The sequence below is a fragment of the Alligator mississippiensis genome, chromosome 14 (assembly GCF_030867095.1).
Source record: "Alligator mississippiensis isolate rAllMis1 chromosome 14, rAllMis1, whole genome shotgun sequence".
NCBI lineage: Eukaryota > Metazoa > Chordata > Crocodylia > Alligatoridae > Alligator > Alligator mississippiensis.
Genome location: NC_081837.1, coordinates 20,112,165 through 20,124,471, shown reverse-complemented (window position 1 = coordinate 20,124,471; position 12,307 = coordinate 20,112,165).

The following is a 12,307-nucleotide window of genomic DNA, read 5'->3' as shown; positions in this document are numbered from 1 at the left end:
AGTTGAACACCAGCATCCATCACGACAAAAAGGGATGAACCGTGCGACAGCCCCCAGCGGTAATCAGGAGGAACAGAAGACACTTAGGATAGGATTGCTTGTCAGTCCCAGCACGACAAGTTGGTGTACCTCAAGAAATGGCAGCAGAGCAAACTTCAGAAGTTGAACCAGACCACCATGAGCAAGAGTTTCATCACATTGCAGAGAATCCAGCTGTTGCCCAGAGGAACCTGATGCCACCACACCAACTAAGAGTGGACGTGTGGTGAGATTGCATGTGAAGAACAAGGACCATAATGGGATAGCGGTAAAGGCTAGAGCCCACCGGTGAGCCGAGTGCTAGCAACCTCTGGCTCCACGATCCTGAAACGTTCCCAGTGTGGAAATAAGTTTCACCAGGCCTGTTACTTGACTAAGAAGAGAGAGAAAGAGAAGAGAAAAAGGTGCTGATGCTGTGTGTTTTTAGATGTTCTAAGATAAGGAAAAACCTTCATGCCTTGTTTTGTCTGTGTGCAGATGTTAACCTCCTCCTTTCCGCTGAACCAGAAGCTGAGAACTGTTCCCAAAACATAGTTTTTTTCTAAATAAGTAAACTGCTTAGGTGTGACAAACGAATGATCAACATCTTTCTGTTTCTCCCCAGGTTGCTTTGTCTGAACCCTGCAGCTTTTCTCGCTGTCTAAAGTATAAATACGCTTGTAAATTTGTAGAGGTCAGAGTTCCTTTGAGAACCCTCCCTGTGATCACTTGTACAGTTTTAAATAAATCTAGATGGCTCTGCCAATTCTAATACAACCACAACACGAAGTTTGATTTCTTCCACACCAGTTAAAGTAGCGCCCGATGAACATCCAAGTAGCTAAGAGGGAGCTGCCCGAGTAAAGGACGGGGATGTGGTACATGGGAGGTTCCTTGAAAGGGGCCAGCAGTGGGATGACCCAGTCTCTCCCCGTGATGCCCTGCAGGTGAGGTTTGTGCTGGTGGGTAGTTGTAGTTCTCCCTGCAAGCTGTGAGCTTGTGAGTTGCTGAATCCTGTTACTAATACAGATCAAGCTGTTTGCCACCCTGCCCGTCTCAGCTGAATGGTAACTCGTGGACAGACCCCAAAGGCATGGAGGTCTGAGTGAGTGCCTCATCACTGGGACCCATGCCATAGAGCAAGCACTATCGTTGGGCCCATCCCTGGCACTTGGGCTCATGTGAGGAGCCCACAAGTGTCCTGCTGGCGATTCAGTTGTGCCACAACTATGAGCATGCCTGTCCCTGCTCCCCCTTCCCCATGTGGAGTAACAGAGCCCAGGGAGTGTCCCCCTGAGCTGCACGAGTTCGCCCTGTCCCCTTGCTGGTGGCGGGGGTGAGTGCGGGGCAAGAGGACCATCAGGAAAGTCCACTCCTAGTGACCGCACCGTGCTGGGGAGCTGAGCTGTATCTGAGCAGGGGCAAGAGGAATGGGAGCTATTTCTCTCCGACAAAAGCAGGGGTGGAGGGTTCGGAGGCCATTGTAACTCTGGATTTGCAGATGGGGCTGAGGCCGAGCTGGGCTCTGTGTTCCCAGCCCCACCCCACCGGGCAGTGATCAGAGGGGGCTACTGTTTAACCGGGACCCCCTACACCAGGGAGCTCACTGCTGTGACCCTCCAGCCAGGGCGGTCACTGCTTGGGCCACACGGACAAGGACAGACAATGCGCCCAAAGACTTCAGGGGCTCAGGTCATCTGGGGCGGGAGCACCCCCAGGCCAGGCCAAGCCAAAGGCGCCCACAGCCCCCGCACTCAGCACCTTGCCCGGGTGGGAGGGAGACCCCTGGTTGCCATGGCAAAAGAGCTGTTGTGTCCAGTGACATCACAATGCCCAGCCTCACTCTCAGATAACGGCTCCTCCCAGTGCTCTCCTGCCCTTCGCCCGCGCCACTTGCCCTTCCTCGTCCTCCTGCCTTATCTCTGTTGGTTAGTTAGTTCCTTACTTTAGCAGTTTGTTGGGTAGTTTGTTAGTTCTTTAGGTAGCTTCTTAGTTCGTTAGCCAGTTAGATTGTTAGTTTGTTAGCTAGTTAGTTTCTTAGTTTGTTAGGTAGGTAGTTTGTAGTTGATAGGTTGTTTGTTAGTTCGTTAGATAGTTCAATAGTTAGTTATTTCATTAGTTCATTAGTTAGTTGTTTGTTTGTTTCTTAGTTAGATTAGTAGTTCCTTAGGCATTAGTTAGGTAGTTAGGTTTAGTCCATCCTCCTATCCGGGTGTCGGAGGCGAGCACCAGTTGCAGACATGAGTGCCCTTTCTCACTCAGCCGTGGGAGCGGCCCTGGGGACACGGCGCGGGTCCGTCCTGGGGCCTTTTGGGAGATGTGACAAGCTGTGAGCGGGGGCTGAGGGTGGGCAAGGGCCCAGCACTCGGCCCCGTGCCTCGTCCCTGCTCTCGGCAGTCCGGCACCTCTTTCCCTCCTTCAGCTCAGGGCTGTGTTTCTTTGCAGATGCTCCGGCGGGAGAAGCTGCCCCCCCTGCGCCTGCGCTACAGCAACCTGGGTGAGACCTGAGCACGTGCCCCGCCATGGGAGCAAGAAGGGCTGGGCAGCACGAGAGTCCACAGGGCTGTGTGGCTTCCCCTCCCGCCAGGGTTTGGCTAGCAGGCTAAGCCCACGCTGTCCAAGGTGCAATCTGGACAGCCCCCGCTCTGGGCCACCCCCACCAAACTGTCACCCCTGCTCTTCACCAGCAAGTTCCCTGGGGAAGGGGAACAGGACTGGCCCCCATGGGCTCCTCACGCTGGGCCAGGTCCTTACCCTGCAGCCCCTGCCCATGCCCCAGCCCTGGGAGCCTTCCTCCTTTCAATGGCCCTGCTGCCCTCTGCTCCCTTGCAAGGTGGCGCTCATACAGGCTCTGGGATCCCCATCCTAAAAGTGGTGCTCAGTGCCACCCAGCCTGACGCTCAGCTCTCATGTCCTCTCAGCACCAGATGCCAGCCTGGGCACAGACGGATGGGCCAAAAGTAAACTGCCCCCCATTAAGGGGTCCCTATCTGTCCCCTCCATTGGACAAGTACACGAGAGGAGGGACCCTGCACCCATGTGGCACGCAGGACTCCTGGGAGGTGCCCCCACGCGTTGTGCCCTGGAGGGGCTGGTCGCCCTGCGCCCTGCAGCAGCGTGGGCCCAGCTGATGGGCGGCCCCTTGTCTCCCCGCAGGGCCGGGAGCAGTGTGGGTGGCAATTGAGGTGAGGGGCCAGACGTGGCCGCACCCCCCCGCTACCATGAGTCTTTCCCCTGCCCAGGGAGTGGGACGGGCAGCTCTGAGGGTGGGGGTCTCTCCCCAGGTGACCCGTGCCCCTCCCAGCCCCATGCAGCACATGGGACCCTGGGGGACAGTCTCTGTCTCCCACCAACTCCACGGGCCCTCCAAGACTAATGGAGGGTCGTGGGCTCATCCCCTGATCACAGACAGTCCTACCCGAATACAAGTGTCTGGGGGGACCTGGAGCTGGGGACTCACCTGGGACAGGGGATAACAACCAACCCCTGGGATCCCCAGGCCCAGGGAGAGGTTTGATGCTTTTTATATTGCTAGTGTGTGGGGGTGCTGGGGGTGTCACGTGCAGCGTTCCCGCTGCAGGGCAGGCTGGCGGGCTGGGAGCAGGAGTCTTTGCAAGTCAGGGAGTTCTTTCGTCAAAAGGCCTGTTGGGCTTGAATTCAGTCCATGATCCATCTCTGACCAGTTGCTTCTTGTGCAATCAGGCAGAAACGCCACTTCCAGGGGGTTGAGGGTGGGATGCAGACAAGTGCTCCCCCCACTGTGGAAGCCAGCACCCAGGCAGAGGGCCCCAAAATCAGAACGCCTCCACACAGACAAGGGCCCTCTGCCTGGTAGACGTGGGCTGTGACCCCCTGCCCCTGTGGAACAAAGCCTTGCAGGGTCCAAAGATGACAAGACAGGGGGAAAGGTATGATGATGTGCCTAGTTTTTTGGGGTTTTTTCTAAAGAAATGTTTCATGCTTCAAGCCAAATCAGCCAGCTCCGTGAGTCAGTCCAGAGCCATAAGTGGCCCTACAGCCAGGAAACATGATGCTTTCGCTAGCGTTAGGTTGTGAGCGTGGGATCAGTAGGGGAGCTGAAGGAGGGCTGGAGCCAGGAGCCCGTTCCTGGTCCCAGAAAGGGTCTCGCAGGTTGGGAGAAGGACAGGGTGGGGGCCAGGAGCCCAGGAAGGGAAGAGGTGAATGAAGGGGTATGACTAGTGCGTCTTCAGTAAGTGCCTTGCCCACAACTCCCTCCAGCGCCCTGAGTGTCTAGGTGGGGCAGGGCTGGGACAGGGGCGCTGCAGGCCTGGGCTTTCTGTGCTGGGAGCCGTCCGTGTTGTGTATGTCCAGAAGGCAGCCAGGAACCAGACCTAGGCGCAGGCGGCACAGCGGGAGGAAGGGAGGTGGGTCTGGCAGGACACCCAGGGCCGGTCCCTGGTACAAAGGCAGTAATGGGGAGAGGGGAGGCCTGGGCATGGGGTGGTGGGAGTGGCCGGTGCCTGGGGGCACGGGGTGAATGGGAGGTGACCAGTGTTTCTGCCTCCCACGTGCAGGGCTGACACTGTGGCAAAGGGGAGGAGGAGAAGGTCGGGGGCAGCAAGGAGGTGAGTTTCCCCCCTGCACCCCAACCAGCCCCAGGCCTGAGGGGCTGCCCCTCCACCAGCCCACATGATGATCGGGTGCCCCCTGCCTCCAGGCCACTCAGGATGACTCGTGCCAGCTCTCTGCCAGGGCCCTAGTGCCCTGCATGGACCAGCTATCTCCTGGGTTGGCCTATCATTGCCCAACTCTGGGCCTCAGGACCCTGTTGCTAGGGGTTCATCCTGGGAATCAGAGCTTCTGGCCCAGGCCAGGCCCGCTGGGACAGAAAGCCCCACTGAGCCATGTGTGAGAGCCACGTCCTGCTCCCTGCTGGGGAGACGCTCCTTTATCCCGTGGTTGTTCCCGGGGTTGAGCGGAAGGACCCCACACTGAGCGTGCCCTGACTGCCCTTCTTCCGCAGGTTCCAGCTCACCTGGCTGCTCCCATGCTGCTTCACCCTGAGGAGGTGAAACCCTGCACTCCTCCCCTCCCTGCCCACCCCCGTCGTCCCCTCCCTTCGTCCTCCCCTGTCCGATCTGCCGGGATGGGTCCATGGGATGACAACCTTGCTGCCTCTGCCTGTCTGAGCATGTAAGTGGCTTCTCACTAATTGTAGTTTTCTGAAGCCTCTTCTCTTGTGTCCTTGCCTTGGGCCCGTGCACTCCAACAGAGGCGCTTCGTAGTCCTCATGTTGAGATTGCCCCCTCACTCTCATGTAACCTTGTCACAGGCCCCCGCCCGACTCACCTCGGCACTGCCACTCAGGTGGCCCGGCAACATTCAAGCATTCAGTGTCACGGAGAACAGTGGAGCCTCGCCCATTGGCCAAGGGCTTGGCTGCAATGGGTGAAAAGCGGGCTTGCAGATGGAGGCACCCCTGCGAGCTTCTACTGGGACACTGTCAACTTGTTAGATGCTCTCCTCCCAGCCAGGAGGGATCTGGTGGTTTTCCCCAAGGCCAGCATGCCCAGGGAAGCAGTTCACACCCATCTGGCTTCTGCAGCATCGTTGCCTTACTTGGCTGGCCAATATGAGCCATTTAACTTCGGGGTCTCAAGTCTCACCAGACACCTAAGAGAGAAGAAAAGACAAGATCGTCATGCCCACGAGTCACCAGGGGTAATGACAAAACCCAGGTCAGTCTGAACCTTACTGCCGGCTAAACTTTTCTGTCTGCTAAAGGATCCAACTTTGTGTCTGGTAATGTACGTTTTATTCAGGGAGAAACTGTTTGAAGCACCTTCATCCAACAGCACATGGGGCTTGTAGTTAATTAACTCAGGCGGTGTGGGGGAGGAGGTCTGGCTGACTGAATGAATGCACATGTGTGTGTATTTAGAAATATGAGCCACTGACCAGGTCTGAGACTACGGTTGGGTTCAGCCGCCCCAATTCTGCCTGACAGGGCACTTTTGAAAGCAAGGCGGCCCAACTGGAACCTCGTGACCCAGTGGACAGGGCTTCCGAGTAATTTGGTCTTTTTCTCTCTGGCTATTGAATGAAAGAGTGTGTGTGCATTTAGAAAAATGAGCCACTGACCAGGTCTGGGACTAAGGCTGGGTCTAGCCACCCCAATTCTGCCTAAAAAGGTAGCGTCGAAAGCAAGGGGCCCAGCTGGAACCTCGTGACCCAGTGGACAGGGCGTCTGAGTGATTTTGTCTTTTCCAAACCCCTTGTCCCAGTAGCTTCTGCCGAGAGCAGGAGCGAAAGGATCCCTCTTGTGTTTCCCTCCCCATTTCCATTTTATGAGCCGGTGTCGGGTCAGAAGCCTTTTGTCTGGGCGGTGAAAAACTGTGGGGCAGGAACTGAGTGGCCCGGACATCCTAAATAAGCCTCTCCTACGTCTCCCTGTGTGACTGAAAATGGGAACAAGTCAGTCTAAACAAGTTCCCGTCCCCCATAAGGGGACTCCGGCGTACTTCATGTACACACACTATTCTCCCGAGACTTGCAAGTACCTGGATAAGTGGAACTGGGATACTAGGGATGATCCCGTGAAGCATTTTCCACAGGAAGGAACATTGGATCAGGATAAAATAGTGCACTTAAGAGGGGCTTTAGAGTCCCATGGATCCAAAACACCACAAAACCAGTGGGACATGTACTTTTATTGGTATGATGAAATGTCCAAAAGGCAGACAGAATCTCAAACTAGAAGTCTAAAAGACTCTCAAGAAAAATTAAAACAGCAGTTAAAAGCTGTTCGGGAGAAATTGGCTGCTCCCCCAAATTACACGCCGGCCACCGCTCCGATGTATCCAGCATTGCCCGGGGCACCCCCACCACCAGACCCAGCAGAGGATATCCTTGACCTTTGTTCGAACCCTGCTGTCCTGAGAGTCCCACATCAGCAACAACCGGTTCAACATCAGGCTGCAGCCCAGGTCCAAGAAGCCTTACCTCAACCACCGGATGTTCCCTGTCACAACCTCAAAGCAGGAGATTGGGTCTACGTAAAGGTCTATCAATGGAAAAACGCACTTCAACCCAGTTGGAAGGGACCTTTCCAGGTACTTCTGATCACTAATTCTGCTGTTCGTTGCCAAGGCCACCAAACGTGGACTCACGCCTCGCACTGCAAGAAGGTATCACCTCCATTGGACCCCGAAGCAGCTGAATTCCAACCCAGGCTGGGACCTTTCCCTGAGGCCAAGGACAAAGACCCTCGGGACCTCACTCAGGCAAGTGAGGAGCATCAGGGTGCAAGTGCTAGTAACCTCTCCCCTGAACCCAACACCTCAGCCCAGCCAGATTCATCAGTTGAAGAATAAAGATATCATCTTCGGCCTTGAAGAAAGTAAAGGCTCCCACTTGGAAGATCACCACCTCGATCAAGACCAAGATCCGACATTCTCAGTCCTTTAGGTAACCTGAGCCCAGAGGACAAAGAAAGACTTTGGCTGCCATCCTGGGTTTGGCTGCTAGTGTTCTTTCTCTTACTTGTGCTGGTTATATTTGTTGTTGAAATTCTTTGTCCCTCCTGTCTCTAAAAATGGCACTGATATCCTGGTACATCACACCTGGGTATCTTAGTATCACCCAAGGCGGGTGGGAGAAAAATTTGTACTTGCAGATCTCCCTTACGGTGGCTCAAGCTGGAAATAAAAGTGACTGCTGGATATGCTCTCACTGCCCATCTCACCTACACCAATGAATCCCAATGATCGGAGTGCCAATATCCCTCCAGCAATGGGGAAAAATTAATGGCGGCTTCCTTAGACACTACTCGTTAGCTGCCCATCGGTCCGCTCCTAAGGAATGGAGGGCCGCCCCTGCTATCTGGATAATCTCCCCAAGAGTAGAGGCGTCTTTCTGTTACAGATCCAACAACACCGGAGCTTACAATAAAGCCACACCTGTAGGACACTACCCTCATTGCCTAACTACTCTAGATTATAGCCCTAATAGCACCAGTGGAATCCTGTTGGGTAAAGTACCCTCTCTCAGTTGTACAGGATTCATGGTCTAAAACTTTTCTAAGGAACCTCATGTTGCTCTCATTGCAAACAGATCGGAATTTGACATTCACTCCAATTTTAAATCTTGTAATATATCTCGGTCCAGCAGGATAGCAGCCGAACGTGGTCCGTCCTATACGATGCATATCAATCGAAAGTGCCGTATATGGCACAACACCTGTCCAGATTTGAGTACCCTTTTTGCCCCGGGCCTTTACTGGATCTGCGGAAACAGGGCTCATAAAATCTTGCCCTGGAATTGAGTGGGGGCATGCACTCGTGGACGCGTTATCCCTGGTTTCGAACTGCATAGTGCAATATATCTGGAACAAGTAAAAAATTTCAACCATCACATGAAAAGGGCGGTTAACCGCTTAGCTACCAAAAACACAGGGTTCCATCAATTTGTGAGAGCCTTCATACCGTGGCTTGAAATAAGAGAATTAGAATTAGCCATAATTAACATTTCAGCCACAATAGAAGCTTTAGCAAGGCAAGAAAACCCACGGCAGAGTCTAGAATAATGGTGTTACAGAAGTGTGAGCAGATTAAAAGAAAACATGAAAGGCTGCATGATGAAATAGAGGGGCTCATGAGAATGGAAGTTTAAGGCTAAAGTGAGACTAAATAGTCTCAAAGGGGGGTACTGTGGAATCAGAAAAAAATAAATGCCTTAAACTTTGATCATATGAGTTAGAAGATGACATAACCGCTTTGTGGAGAATTGCTGGCTCTGTACAGTAGAACAGATAAGGGCAAGTGTTTGTTCTTTGTAACTCCTCTGCAACTGCTTCACTTACCGCGGCCTTGAAGATACCAAAAAGTATATACAACTCTGATTTCCAGGTGCAAGAAGGAGGTTTGTGAACTAACCTCGCCTCCCCCATAAGTTCCCATCCTGATTATAGCAAAGAAGTAATGAAGTAATGTTTATAGCCGCTTTTCATGCTAATTTCACTATATGATCATGTGAGTTGTAAGTGACTGTTAAAAAGTATATAAGCCTCCTGATTTTGCTCTTGGGGGGGGACCCCTTCCAAGTGCTTGGGAAATCCATGTCACTTTGGAATCCCCCCTACAGCTGTAGTTTCTTTTGAATAAAAGCTTCTGCTGACCTGACCCAAAAGTATGCTGCGTGTGTTTCCACGACACTGGTCTTTTCATTTGGAAAGGTTCACGTACAGAATGAGTGACATTCAAGTCGGGGAGGATGGTGCAAATAAAAGGTGCATATCATAGTTCCCCACATACAGCATGCGCCAACATGTCATATACACCTTGTTCTTGAAAGTCGGAAGGAAGAGATAAAAATCGTGACTTGTAGTACCTAACTGGGGAGCACGGTACGGAGCCTGAGCCCACTCATTGCTCCGCATCCCGTAGATCACATGAAGAGTGGACTTTTGCTTTTGGCAGGGACTGTTCTCACCCTCAGTCTTGCATGTAGCAAGTAGTGGGATTGCTAGCAGTGTTGTTTTTTTTCGTTTTTTGTTTGGAAAGCGGGTATGTTGTATTTTGAAAAATACAGTACTTCCTACGCTGACATACTAACACGGACCTGACCATGGAGGACAGGACCTGCTGGGGAGAGGGAGTGTTGCCCAGTGTCTCAGGTCTTCCCAAGTAGGCTGGAGAGCTTGAAGGAGCACAGCGGGTCTAGGCTGATCCTCTGTCAGTTTTGCTGTCTCCTAATATGCACTTTGCTGCACGGGGAGTTTGAGGAAATCCCAGTCGTAGTGGAGTGCTGCAACTCAAGGCCCCAGACTTTGGGCAGGGCAGTTAGCCCTGCCACCGCCAGTCCCACCCTGCACACGGGCATGCATTCATCCCTGAAGTGGGCTGGGGAGGGACACTGGGGCACTGTCTAAGCTGTGACCAAAGCTTATAGTGGGAAGGCTGTGGCTGGCGTGGGAGAGGAGCTTGTGTTTTCCACTTTTTCCCTTTTGCTGCTTCAGTATCCTGCTCCAGTTCTGGCCTCTCCTCCTGCAAGCACCAACCCCACAAGAGCCTTTCCCAAAGCTTAGAGTGATCGGCAAAGTGTCTGTGTACATGTAGTCTGCAATACGCTGGCTACTATCAATGGCTACGTGACGAAAGATGCACAGAATGAGCCCACCCAAGTGCCTTGCACAAAGTGCTTCATTGTCCTGATGTGGAAATCGCAGGGGATTTCACTCGTGGGCTTTTTGTTCTGCTTTATTTTTCTCGCTTATAGGCATAGTTCTCTGCTGCCGGGTCATCCTCACAATTATCCCTACTGTGATGTGATAGAGAGAGGCTTGTCTGCTATCGTTGACATCAAGAGCGATGCTGTTTGCGGTTCTGTGCTTCTGCCAGGGTCACCCGTGTTTGCAAAGTGGAGCGTGAGCTTGCCAGGCTAAGAGTGATCCAAAAATAAAGATAAAAGTGATTGATGGTGGAACATGCCGATGAAGCGACACTATTTCACGATGGTGGCAGAGACAGATGTAGGCGTCAGCAGAAGATATCCTCAGTGCTCTCGGTTTTCCTTGGCACGGGATTCAGGTTTCCCTCCTGAGAAGTACTGTCTGGTTGCTGTTGTGCCATTTCATCCCCACGTTAAGAGAAGACGTGCACAAGCCTGTTGCTTCAATAGCAAGTCCCACAGTGATGGGTGAGTGGCGATGGAGGCAGACTCTAGCGATTACCCGAAGCCCCTAGTCACGGACCTGCCTCCTGGCCGTCCTTCCTGTCTGAGTAGCTCGTGCTCTCGTGCAGCTTCCCCATCATCACTCAGGGGCAGGAGACCTCCAAGACCCCCTGCCCTGCCCCTGAGTGCTGTAGAGGATCTCGGCAGAGAGCTTGACCTTGACCTTCTGTGCGGCGGTGCTGAACTGTGTGGCCTGGCACTCCACGCCTGCTTGTTCACCCTCTCCTTCAACAGCTCCAGGATAGTGTTGCCTGCACGGGGTCACTAGGGTAAGTGCAGGGCTGAGGGGGCAGACCCCCTCTTAGCAACCCCAGCCAGGCCAGGCACCCCCAGAGCCCCCCTTGCAGACCCCCAACCCTAAGGGGCCCCCCGCACAATGAGGACGCCCCAAAGTTCCATGCCCTGCCACCTGCACAAGCCCTGCCCCCAGGCTCCAGGCTCCGCCCATCCCACCAATCCCCTTCCTGGACCAGCCCACAGCCAGGGTTTGCCTGTGGGGCAGTCCTCCTCAGGCTGGTGCCCGTGCCCTCTGCTGGAGCTTCATTCCCTTCTTTTGGCAGTGGCTGGCAGGCAGGAAGCCATGCTCTAGCACCCCCCGGCTCTAGCGCCCCCCTGCGCCACTGGGGGGATGTGGCTGCCTTTTTCTGAAAAAAACTGAATGTCTGTTCACTTGCTTCTCAGTTCAGTCCATGCAGCTTCGACTGACAGGTGAGCACTGACTGCGTTGTTTCATCCTCAGGCTCTTTGGCCGTCTGTGCTTAGCTCAGCAACCACTCAGCTAGCAGCACGCAAAACTGCTCAGAGCACAGGACCCACACACCCAGCCCGCCAAACAAGCTCTCAGCAAGCCCAGCACAGGCAGGCCTTGCTCCCTCTCCTTCCCATCATGTGCACGTGCACATTGCCTCCGATGTGGCTTCCCCCTCACACCAGTCCCTCCCTGCCTGTGCATCCCCAGTGCAGAGCTGGCTGTACGTGGGCTCCTCCATGGATGTGACCCAGGTCAACACCGTGGCCTGTGAGCAGTACAGCAGCTGCCACGGCTGCATCCTGAGTTGTGACCCAGCCTGCGCCTGAAGCAGTGAGCTGCCAGCCTGCGTTGTGCACTGGAGACAGAGCGGGTGAGTCCCTCCCCTCCTGCCCCATGGCTCTACCCACGGTGTGTCCGCTTGGCCATCTGAAGAGGTCTCCATGGCCCTCCAGATGCCCAGGACTGCCCCTGCCACAGTCCTTTGGTCCGCTAAGTAGTGGTTCCTGGGTATCGCCTCTGTCGCTGACCTGCTGGACCTGACACTGTGGCTCCTGCCCCTTTTTCTCGGCTATTTGCTGTGTAGCTGGTGCCCAGTGCCCAGAACCAGGTGCTGGCCCAGTGCACACCCCCTGCTCCCTCCTCCAGGTCCTCCAGGCCCTGCCCAGACCAGGGGATGAGCGGGCCGTGGCCATCTGAGCCTGAGGCTGGTGCAGCCACGGGACTCCGGTCATCTCTGCCTCTCTCCCATGTCGGGTTACTGCAGGACATCATATCTGCCAACATCTCAGGGCTGTGCCCAAAGGAGATGGAAGGTGGGTGCCTGGAGGGTGATGGTGGCAGGGGAAC